This window comes from Diceros bicornis, chromosome 13 (assembly GCF_020826845.1).
Source record: "Diceros bicornis minor isolate mBicDic1 chromosome 13, mDicBic1.mat.cur, whole genome shotgun sequence".
In the NCBI taxonomy this organism is placed as follows: Eukaryota; Metazoa; Chordata; class Mammalia; order Perissodactyla; family Rhinocerotidae; genus Diceros; species Diceros bicornis.
Genome location: NC_080752.1, coordinates 50,239,793 through 50,251,956, shown reverse-complemented (window position 1 = coordinate 50,251,956; position 12,164 = coordinate 50,239,793). Strand labels below are relative to the sequence as shown.

At 34.7% G+C, this 12,164-nt stretch overlaps 1 protein-coding gene across 4 annotated transcripts in view; it reads right to left on the bottom strand.

The window, feature by feature from the left end:
* The window catches only part of AGO3 (argonaute RISC catalytic component 3), a 112,386-nt gene that overhangs the window by 53,212 nt on the left and 47,010 nt on the right, over window positions 1–12,164 (bottom strand). The window contains exon 1 of one of the 4 annotated variants that reach the window (XM_058553672.1): window positions 9,098–9,149. The exons of the other annotated variants lie outside the window; for them this stretch is intronic. The gene's annotated coding sequence lies outside the window, so the exon portion shown is untranslated. Of the gene's footprint in view, window positions 1–9,097; window positions 9,150–12,164 lie in introns of those variants that run through there. 4 annotated transcript variants of the gene reach the window in all.

Sequence of the window (12,164 nt, the reverse complement as noted above, 5' to 3'; positions counted from 1 at the left end):
AGTTTTATCTTTTATGTTTCGGCCTGTTAACACACTTTGAATTAATTTTTGAGTATGTTGTGAAAGAGAGGTTAATGCTTAATTTTTTCATACAAATATCCACTTGTTCTAGCGTAATTTATTGAGAAGACTGTCCTTTCCCCATTGACTTACGTTGGCCCCTTTGTCGAAAATCAATCCACCACTTGAGTGCGTCTATTTTTGTAGCTAGTCTACAAGAGTCTCAGACTTTTGGCTAAGATCAAGTGTAATATCTGTAGCTATTCTATAACTTGATTTACATGTCCATCTTTATCCCAATATCAAACTGTTTTGATTACTGTGGCTTTATATAGCACATCTTGAAATCAGGTAGTATAAATCTCCTAACTCTGTTGTTCTTCAAAATGGTTTTGGCTATTCTAGGTTCTTTGCATTTCAATATAAACTTAGAATCATGTTAGAATAAATTTAATAAATAAATCATACTTAGAATAAATTGTCAAGATATATTTTTCAAAAAGCCTGATGAAATTTTGGGATTGTGTTGAATCTACAGATCAATTTGGGGAGAATGGACATCTTAACAATTTGAGTTTTCTGGTCCGTGATCATGGTCTCTCTCCACTTATTTATATCTTCCTTATCTTTCTCAGGAATGCTTTGTAGCTTTCAGTGTAGAGGCCTTGCACATCTCTCTTTAAATCTATTCCTAAATATTACATTTTTTGATATTATAAATAGTACATACTATTTTTCCAATTGTTGAATGCTGGTGTTATTTCTTGTTATATTGCCAGTATTGATTTTTGTATATGCAACTAGTCTCTTAGGACCTTGCTAAATTTATCTATTAATTCTGGTAGGATTTTTGGGTAGATTCCTTAGGATTTTCTTATATAGACAACTATGTCCTCTGCAAAGAAAGATAGTTTTATTTCTTCCTTTACAATATTATGCCTTTATTTTTCTTGCCTCACTGCACTGGCTTGGACCTCCAGCACAATGTTGAACGGAAACAGTGAGAGCAAGTACCCTTGCCTTTTTCTTGATCTTAGGGCAAAAACATTCAGTCTTCTCACCATTTGGTACGGTGATGCCTGTAGGTTTTTCTAGATGCTTTGATCAGGCTGAAGAAGTTTCCTTTTACTGGTTTAATTTTTAATCATGAGAATGTTAAAACGTGTTAAATGATTCCTCTGTCTGCTGAGAGGATTATATTGCTTTTGTCAGGTGACAGTATCAGATATAGACTAGCCTCAAGAAACTGAGGTGAAAAGCCTTTCCTCCTCTTATGTTTTCTGAATTTGTGAAAGATTGGTCTTATTTTTTCCTTAAATGTTAGATAAAATTCACCAGTGAAATCATTTGGGACTGGAGTTATTTTTGTTAGAAAAGATTATGAATTCAATTTCCTTAACAGACACAATGCTATTCAGATTTCTCTGAGTCAATTTTTGTAAAGCTGTGTTTCATTTAAGTTATCAAATTAATCGGTATCGAGTTTTCATAACATTCCCTTCTTAATCTTTCAATTCTGAAGGATCTTTAGTGATATCCCCTTTTATTCTTGGTGCTAGTAATCTGTTTTTTCTATTTTTCTTGATTAGTCTTGCTAGGAGTTTATTAATTTTATTAATCTTTTAAAAAGAACCAACTTTTGGCTTCATTCATTTTCTGTACTGCTTTCTATTCAATTAGTTTTTGCTGTGATCTTTATTATTTCTTACCTTCTACTTACTTGGTGTTTAATTTGTTCTTTGTCTAGCTTAAGACAGAAACTTCGTGTGGTAGCCAGCCTCCAAGATGGTCCCTAATAAGTCTTCCTCCTGGGATTCACACCTTTGTGTAAATCTCTCCTACACTGAATATATCTGATCTGTGTAAGTAATAGGATATTATGAAAATGGCAGACGTGGGGTAACTTTCAATGCTAGGCCCTAATGTCATTACAGCTTTTGCCTTGCTCGGTCATGGATTACCTGCTCCAGAGGAAGCCAGCCACAATGTCGTGAGGACACTTAACTAGCTCCATTGAGAGGTCCATGTGGCAAGAAACTAGGCCTCCAGCACAAACTTGTTACCAATTGAGTTTTACAGAGGTAAAAAGACTTAATCATCCATTTAAACATTTATTAAGTACCTACTAAATCAGGACTCCTTTATGGATTGGAATTTAGAGATGAACCAGACAAAGCCGCTGCCTTTTAAGAACAGATCCCGGGTTAAGATGGCAGATTAACCACAAGCAGCTCATTTCATATTCCATCCCCAAACTCCATGATAACTACAGTGAGGAATTAAAAAAAAAAAAAAACAACGACATAAACCTAGGAGGGGAGAACAGAAAACAGGAAATGCATCATTTTAGAAGATGAAAAGCAACTGGACAAGTTGTAACTGACATAGTAGATTCAAGAAAATGAAATCTCAAGCCAGCTATGTTGGGAAAGATAAGAATCAACCACATTACACTACGGAATCCTCAAAAAGCACGAGAAGCACCAGTGCTAGGTACCTCTAAAACTGGTGATCGGATGGGAGTGGTGCAGAAAAATAATGAGGAAAGCTGTTGCTCTTAATTAGGGAGGAAGTCAGCCACAGTTGAGGAGGGCACAGGACTACACCAAAAACAAGAGATTAAATGACTATAAATTTTAAATGCTGAATGCAGACATTCCGCAAGCCAGAATCCCCAACTTGGCTTCCAGAATGTAGGCAATCGGACTGTTACCCTTCAGGCAGTTTGGAAGACTCATCTTTGGGTAACCTGACTAGCCAAGAGGAGAGATGTAAGGATACTAACATTGTAGGTTCCCCAACATCAGCCCATTGAAATCACCATATAATGAAGCTCAAAGTCAACAGGCCCCACTAATGCATTCAAAGCTTTTAGTCAGTGTTTTAGACTCCCACTGAATCATGAGTAAATAATCAAGAATACTATATATTTGAGCAAAGCCTCCAAAATGGAAGACAGATCAAAACAAACAAAAAGGAATTTGGAAGAAGCACGAGCATGTGCACGAAAAAGAAAACTCCAAAATAAATTATTCTCAGTGAGCTAAGAGAGGATACTTATCTGTGAAACAGGAATAGTATGTTGTAATAAAATAACATTCAGGAAATAAAAAATGTAACAGCAGAAATGAAAAAGTGACTCGAGTGTTGAAAGAAGTTGTTGAAGAAATTTTCCAGAAAGTAAAGCAAAGCAAGGGAGATAAAAAGACAACGAATATATACTTAAAATGGGTGAATTTCACGGTATGTAAATTAAACCTCACTAGGTCTATTTAAAAAATGGAGCACTGCTCTCAAATTTAAGAAGAAAAATTTTTTCCAACATAGAAACCCAGCTAAACTATCATTTAGGTTTGCTGATACATTTTCCAATGTGTAAGCTATCAAAAAATTTTGCCTCTTGTTGTACCCTTTTCTCATGAAACTTCTGAACATGAAAAAAAGAGGGGGGTGGAATACAGGAAACAGGAGATCAATATAGGAGAAAGACAAAATTCCCCAGAGAGATAGTGAAGTGTGATCCCAAGAGGACAGCTGTGCAGCAAATATGAAGGGCATATTCAATAAGACTGAAACAGTGTGAATTAAGAGACAGATTTGATGGGCCGGACCCGTGGCTTAGTGGTTAAGTGCATGCGCTTCGCTGCTGGCGGCCCGGGTTCGGATCCTGGGGGCGCACTGACGCACTGCTTGTCCAGCCATGCTGAGGCTGCGTCCCACATACAGCAACTAGAAGGATGTGCAGCTATGACATACAACTATCTACTGGGGCTTTGGAGGAAAAAAAAAAAAAAAAAAAAAAAAAACAGATTTGATGAAGACTGTCATTGAGATTCCTGTTGCCATTATACTGTTTTTCTAATGTGAGGATAGACTGTAAGCCTATTACAGAAATCTTTACTTGGCCTGGCTTGACCACGTGTTGATAAAGTTCCTGCCCTGCTGCCTAAAATCAGACTCTCATTTCACCCTAAAGAAATGTTCTGCTTTGATCCACGTCTGAGATGACTAATTGGAATATTATAAAAATCAAATTATTTCTTAACCCTAGAGATCTTATACCTGAACTCAAGACAAACATAGGAAGCAAGCAACACTAAGACTGTGATTAATAAATTACTTACTAGAAATTTGTTTTCCTTGCAAAGGAAGCATATTCAGTGTGAACTTTTGACTCTTAAGCAGAATAAATTACAATTACTAAATTCTACAACCATTTATATATTCTGATTACCTTCTTCTAGGAACAAAACAGATAATGAATGTTTTATAGAACGCTACTTTTGTACTTTTTTTTTAACTACTTTTTACAGAAAAGCACAAGGAAGTAAATAAAAATAAAACAACATTTCTCAACTCAGATGTCCTGGGTCTGAGATTTGTCTGCCAGAAATCTTGCTTAAGGGATACACTATAAAGCTATTGAATAATAAGCGCATAAGCTTTGTAGTCAGAACAGTTGACGTCTATCATTTAAATATAAACTATGTCACCTTGAGCCTTAAATATAAAATATAAACGATGTGACCTTTAGAGATAGCAAGTCACTTTAAAGAGATTTTCTCTCTCTAAACTTCAGTTGGGGACAACACCTAACTCATATAACTGTGGTGGCGTCTATATGAGATATTAACGTAAAACTTTTAGCATTCTACCCGGTATATAAGTGGTAAATAAAAATATCTTAAGGGAGATACAACTAATAAAACACTAGATTCACTGTGATGCTCTTAAAACGCATGAATTACAATAATAAAATGCAAATTGCAAATGAGTTTAGCCTAAAGCAGGCTATATTAAAAAAATAAATATTCTACATTTCATTGAATCTAAGATGCCAATGATGGTAAGGTATATCAATATTTTATGTATCCTAAAAAAAGAAACTTGCCAATTAAACTATGACAAACCATCAACTCTAAGACATCTCCCAATTTCAGAGACGATGGAATGTGAAAAAAATTTTTTTAAGTCTTAGATTGGTAAAATTCAGTAAATTTAATTACATAGTTGCAAGTTAGGATATTAAATACCATGAAAACAATCATTTTGAAGACAAGATTAAGTCACACAATTAGAATTCAATTGCTTTCTTTCTTAAGAGTAGTCTTCCATGTTTATCTCCACCACCAATTTCACCTGACTCCCATCTGTCACGTCCTCAAAGAAATGTTCCTCAAACATGAGACTACAACAGATCCCTCTATTATATGCCCCCATTGCACTCAGTACTTTGTAGTACTCATTATATTACTCAATACCAGTCTTCTCCAGTAGATTTCAAGTTCAATAAGGGCTGTTTTGTTCAGTGCAATATACCAAGTGCAAGGGTTGCAAAATCAAAATCACACAGAAACAAAAAACAAAATAAAAGTAAGGTGGTCAGTGCAATATTTTCACTCATTTTTCACAGCAGCATTACATATTATTGACAATTTAAAAATAAACCCATAAAAACTTTTAGGCTTTATTTTCATTTCATTAAGATACCACAGACCTTTTTAAAAAATATCCTATTAATCTTCTGATTTCTTTGCTTCACAACGGCATCATAAGTTATCTCTACACTTTGTTCACACAAATAAACATACTCTCATATTTTTCTTGAAACATGCAGCCTTTTAGCTCTTATCTCTTCTGCCTACCCCAACCAACCTATTCCATTCCTCTTCCTTCTTTCTTCCTAAACGGAACCACTATCCTGAAATTGGTGTGTATTTGGCCCATATGTTTTGATAATTTTACTGCATCTGTATGTATCTAGTATATATTCTTATTCTGTTTTAACATAAATAATAACATATTCTTTTGCTATTTGATTTCCCCTTCCCCCAACACTGCTTTCAATAATAATCCATGTTGATACATGTAGATCTGGTTCATCCATTTAACTGTTACATAGTACACTGCAGTATTATATAACAATTTATGTACTCATTCAGAATGTTATATTCATTCTGCTATTGATAGGAATTAGGCTGTTTCCAACTTTCCGCTATTACAAATAATGCCTCAGGCTCATATGCAAGTTATCTCTATGGTCCATTATGAGTTTTAAGATATGTGCAATTTCATCTTTACTTCATCTTTTCTAGATATTGAAAACTGCTCTCCAAAGTAGTTGTATCAAATCATACTTCTGCCAACAGTGCGTGTCAGTTCCTTTTAGTTTATCCTCACCAACATTTGATATCACCTTCTTCTGTTTTTTTCCTTGTTTTTCTTCTTTTTGGTGAGGAAGATTGACCCTGAGCTAACATCTGTACCAATCTTCCCCTTTTTGCCTGAGGAAGACTGTCCCTGAACTAACATCCAATGCCAATCCTCCTCTTTTTGCTGAGGAAGACTGGCCCTGGGATAACACCCGTGCCCATCTTCCTCTACTTTATATGGGATGCTGCCACTGCATGGCTTGACAAGCGGTGTGTCAGTCTGTGCCCGGGATCTGAACCTGAGAACCCCGGGCGGCCAAAGCGGAGTGCAGGAACTTAGCCTCTATGCCACCAGGCCGGCCCCTCACTTGCCTTTTCTTGATTACTAATAAATTTGAGACTGGGATTTTCATGTGTTTACTGGCCATTTGGGTTTCCTCTTTTGTGAGTTACCTGTTTTTTTATTGATCTGTCTTTATATTTTGTAAATTTCTTGGTTATATGTGCTGCAAATATTCTCCTAGCATTTTAACTTTGCTTATGGTGTCTTTTATAATACACAAATTTTAAAGTTTGATGTAGCCAAATTTATCAGTATTTGCTTTTATGATTTATACATTTTATATTTTGTTCAACAGTAGAAATATTATTCTCTTATTTTTTTCTAAAAATTTCAAAACTTTGCTCTTTAAATTTACGACTATAATCCACCTAGAAATAAATTTTGGGTATGATGTAAGATGAGTCTAATTATTTTTTCATATAGTTAACAACTGTATAAACACCACTTATTAAATACTCTATTCTTTCCTTGGTTATCTGAAATGCTACCTTGACATTTACAAAGGTTCCATATACACACACGGCTTACTTCTAGGCTCTGTATTTTGCTTCATTACTGTGTCTTGTGCTGCACTTAAAGCAATGTGGTATAATTGTTATAGCTTTAAAATAAGGAGGGAAATTCCTCCTTCTTTATTCTTCTCTAAAATTATATTGGTTTTTCTTGGTCATTTATTTTTCCATATAAATCTTGACTTATCAAGTTTCATGATATATCCCATTGGGATTTTACTTAAAATTGCATTTACATATGAATTTTGGAAGAACTGACATCTTATCAAATCGAGTCTTCTAAATGAGCTTAATATATTTCATTGATTTAGATTTTTCTCTTAGGTTTTTCAATAAAGCTTTATATTTTAGAGATCTCTCAGAAATCTTTTATTCCTTGTGTACTTCCTTTTCAATTCAAACTCTTGATCTCGTCATAGTTGTTAAAGCTCAACTAAGACATCACTTACTTCTACAAATATTTTTCTAACTTTCCAGGCTCATTTGGATGCTCCATCTCTATGCTCTCGGTTTTATTTATTAATTCTTTGCTTTATATGATCAACAGTTGTGCTAGGCATGGAGGATATTTACACTGGTGAATAAGATGGACAGTCCTTAGCTTCATGGAGCTTTCATTCTAATAGGAGACATAGAACAATAAACACTTATAATTCAGGGTGACACATGCGATTACAGGGGAAGTACACTGTGCTTTGGGAATACATAAGAGAAATATCTAACTCGGACTTGGGGGATGGCTGGATTTGGGGGGAGAAGGGTGTCAAATACTGCTTCTCAAGGGAGTAACATGTAGACTGAAACCTGTAAGAAGAACAGAAGTTAGCAAACACAAGTGACTACATAGCAGAGTAAAGCTCCCACTGCTTAACTGTGAAATCATCTACTCTTTGAATATGTTTCCTCCCTTGGTTTCCTTGACACCATTTTTTGGCTCATACTCCTTGTGATAATCATTAATTGCTCACTGGTTCTTCTTCCTTAATGTTAGTATGCTTCCTTAAATGCTAGTATTTCCCATGGCTTTATCCTTCTCACTCCTGTTTTCAATCTAAATACTAGTCCAAAAGAAGTTTTTCCATTTCTACAGTTTCAACATGGATTTACATACTGAGGAGTCCCAAAACTTTTGCTTTTAGCTCCAACCACTACAGATTTTCATACCTGTTATTTCCAACTACATACTGGATGTCTCTATCCACACGTTCCATAGAATCCCCAAGCTTCAGACACATTAACATTTGATCTATTTATACATGGTGTATACTGCCAACTAATCAGCAACAGCAGATCTACCTCCCATATTCAGTTGACAGCATTACCATTCATACTTGGCATGAATGAGTCACTATTATGAATGTATGTTGGCGAGTATGCTCCTCTTGGAAGCTAGTTTTTTATAATATAGCACAGTCAATTAAGCTGAACGTTGTTTCAAAGACTGAATAATCAGAGAATTGTGTAGGACAGGTATGGGGTTCTGTTTTTGTTTTTGTTTTTAATGTGTCAACTTGGCTAGGCAACTAGTTCCCAGTTATTCAAACACTAATCTGTGTGTTGCTGTGAAGGTATTTTATAGATATAATTAAAGTCTATAATCAATTGACTTTAAGTAAAGGAGATTACCCTGGATAATCTGGGTGGGCCTCATTCAGTCAGTTGAAAGGCCTTAAAAGCAGGGCTGAGGCTTCCCCAGGATAAAGAGAGAAGAAATTCTACCTATGGACAGTAGCTTTAGCTACTGCCCATGAGTTCTAGCCTGCCCTTCCTGACAGCCTATCCTAAGGATTTGAGATTTGTCTCACTAGCCCCTACAAACTGGGTAAGTCAAATCTCTCTCTTTATCTATCTCCTGCTGGTTCTGCTTCCCTGGTTGAACCTAATACACCAGGTTTGTAGTTTATTTCCAAAAACAATTCCTTCAAACACCTAGTAAACCTTCTGGTCTATTTGTTTCCAATCAGTTCCATGTGCCAGAAACTATACCCAAAATTTTTTCTGGACATGGTTTTTAAACCTATTTTTTCAACTTAATCTTCATAATATGTTCCTTTCCTCTCCATCCCACATTAGACCATACCATCTCTTACCTGAACTAGTGATTGAAAAAGCCTCCTAACTGGTTTCTCAGATTAGTTTTTTCTCCTCTATCTATTCTCCACACTGCTGCCAGAGGTCTCTTTCTGGAAAACAAATATGATCATGTCACTATCCTTCTTAAAAACCTTTGAAGTCTTCCTATCTACATGATAGAGGTAAATTTTTTTCTATTTCATTAGTTTCTGTTTTTAACTCTTATTTCTTTCTATTTTTCTTTGTATTTAATTTTATGTTATTTTTCTAATTTGTTGAGATGAATGTGTAGGTCACTGATGCTGTTCTTCTTTTCTAATAGGTATTTAAGGTTTAAAATTCTCTATAAGCATTGCTTTAGCTAATCACACCAGTTCTGATATGTACTATTTTCATTACTCTTCAGTTCAAAATATTTAAAATTTTCTTTGTGATTTCTTTGACCAATGGGTTATTTAGAAATTATTTCTTAATAACATCCAAAACTGGACGTTAAGTTCCAGTAGGAAAATAGTAGCAATTTATTTCTGAATTTTCCTACTTTCCTCCTAGAACTCAATACAGAGCAACAAAGAGAATATTTAAAAAGGAAAAGAAAAAAAACCCTACATCTTAAGTGAACCTAGGAGATAATAAAAACCTGAAAGTGCCAAATTATACGTAAATATGGCCCAAAGTACTTGGTAGTAGTAGAACCTATACAAGGGAGAAGGACATGAAGTAGGAAAGGAGACTAGCGGGGGAATAGCAAACTTTCACTCCCAGAAAGAGAGGGTCCTATCCTAAGTGGGAACTGCAATGTTAGAACTGAGATTGAATGGGGGAATCTCAGAAGGAATTAGAGAAAGGAGGTGTAGAAAGTGTCATGAGAGTGAGCGGAAGGTGGTCTAGAAGTGATAGATCTCAGGTAGGACTACCTTTCTAAAACTAAGGCATGCACTTTTCTTCGATAATTTCAAACTTACAGAAAAGTTAAAAGAATAGTACAAAGAACTCCTATATACCCTTTATACAAATTCTCTAATTGTTAACATTTGAGTAGGCACTTTAAAAGGCAGCAGCTATATCTCTTAGTAGCAGAAACTAGTTAGGACCTGGTGGAACTCAGGGCTGCTAGTTCACACCCCTTAAACATGTAAGTTACTGAAAGGCAAAGGAGACGTGGCTACATTCTGAAGAAAGAAAGAATCCATCAGAACAACAGAGGGCAGAGGCCTTGAGGAGAGAAATCTGGAAAACTACCTTGCTTCTAATGTCCTATCCCACCTCTTCTAATTTGGGAAAACTCATCTCACCTCATTTAAATATGAATAACAAAAAAGTGATACGTATCCATAAAAAGATACCATTAAACAATGTAAAAAAGTAGCACAACATTCCTGACAAAGAAAACTCAAAAGAAAATATCATCATAAAGCAGATGAAAATCATAACACTACTTTTTAACACAAATTGAAAAACTCTTAATGCAGCTATGAAGAAAGATCTCAGAGCAGAAATTTAAGAACTCCAGGAAGAGACAGCCAGTCAACAGGAGAAAGTAAAACAAGCATGGCAGAACTCATGAAAGAAATGGAAGAAAAAGATTTTTAAAAATTCAAAAAACGAAGACTAAACTACAATGAGCACATGGTAAAAATTACACCACAAAAGGCACAGTAAGAAGCAAACAGGATAGAAAAATTTTTAAAGAAATTTAAATGATAGATTTTAAAAAAAGACTCAAAGCTACACTTTCAAAGGAAATCTCATGTTTTACATAAAACTGACCCAAAATGTTCAACACTGAGAAAAAAATCTAGTAAAAATAATTGTAAAAAATACTTTCTGCAATCAGACAAAAAAAAGCAGGTGCCTTCCAGGGAAAAGGAAATCAAGCTTCTATCATACTTCTCTACTGAACATTCAATGTCAGAAGACAGTGAAAAAATATCTATAAGATACTCAAGAAAACTGGAGTTGATAATTTTGTCTAGCCCAACAGTCCTTCAGGAATAAGGCTACAGACAATGGTTTTCAATATGCAAAAACTCAGCTTTTATTCTTATGAGACCTTCTTGAAGAAACAACTTGAGGAGAAACTGCAACCAGGAGATAACAGGAAAAATTTCAGCAAAAAGACTGGTAATTAGCACCAACACATTTAATTGTAGATTTAAGATTAAGACAAATGGACCTAGAGGTGACAGAATGGAGTGTAACTGTGACATGCTCTAACAATGTAGGAATAATAATACATATAAATAAATGAATGATAGGCATAGTAAACAAAGAATAGAATAAGCTCACTGATTGCACCTTACAGTAACAGACTGGAGTCAAAGTTGAAAGGTAAGTAGTAAAACTTTAAGCAAAATTATAAAGAACAATAAAATAATGCTATATTGGCTAAAATTAGTAAAGGAGAGGGATGAAAGAGGGGAAGATAGAGAATAAAGCTAATACTATTGTTACTCATTAAGAAAAATAAAAAACACTGCTATAAAAAAGAGATAAAGACGAGTATTATATGAACGTCTAAGTATAAAGGTAACCACTAGTGGGGAAAAAAACCCTCCTATTACCAGAACCATCATTTAAAAAGCACAGAAAACAGACCATTTAAGTTTCAAAAACATATATAATCAGAAAAGATAACATAATTTGACACCACTAAGACCAAACATGTATGTCCTTCCTATCTATCTGGCCCAACTCATCCACTGACAAAAAAAAAAAGCTTTTGACTGACCCACAAAGCAAGACCATTCTATGCTGTTGCTGAGATGTAAATGTGATTCAGAAAGTATAAAAATATTTAAAGGAAAGGAAAAATTAATGGATAGGATAAAGTTCACAAAAACATGGATTGTAATCCTTTTATTAGACAATGTAGACTTTTGGCCCAAAAGTATAAAAAGAAAGTCAGTTTATCATTGTAAAGGGTACAGTTCACAATGAAGAAAATGGAGAGGTGTGTATCTATATATATACACTCCCAATAACATAGCAGGAACATTAAGAAAGCAGAACTTATAGGAGATATAAGGAGAAATAGAAACACAATAATAATAGGAAATTTAAATTTATTTTTCCCAGTCTGAG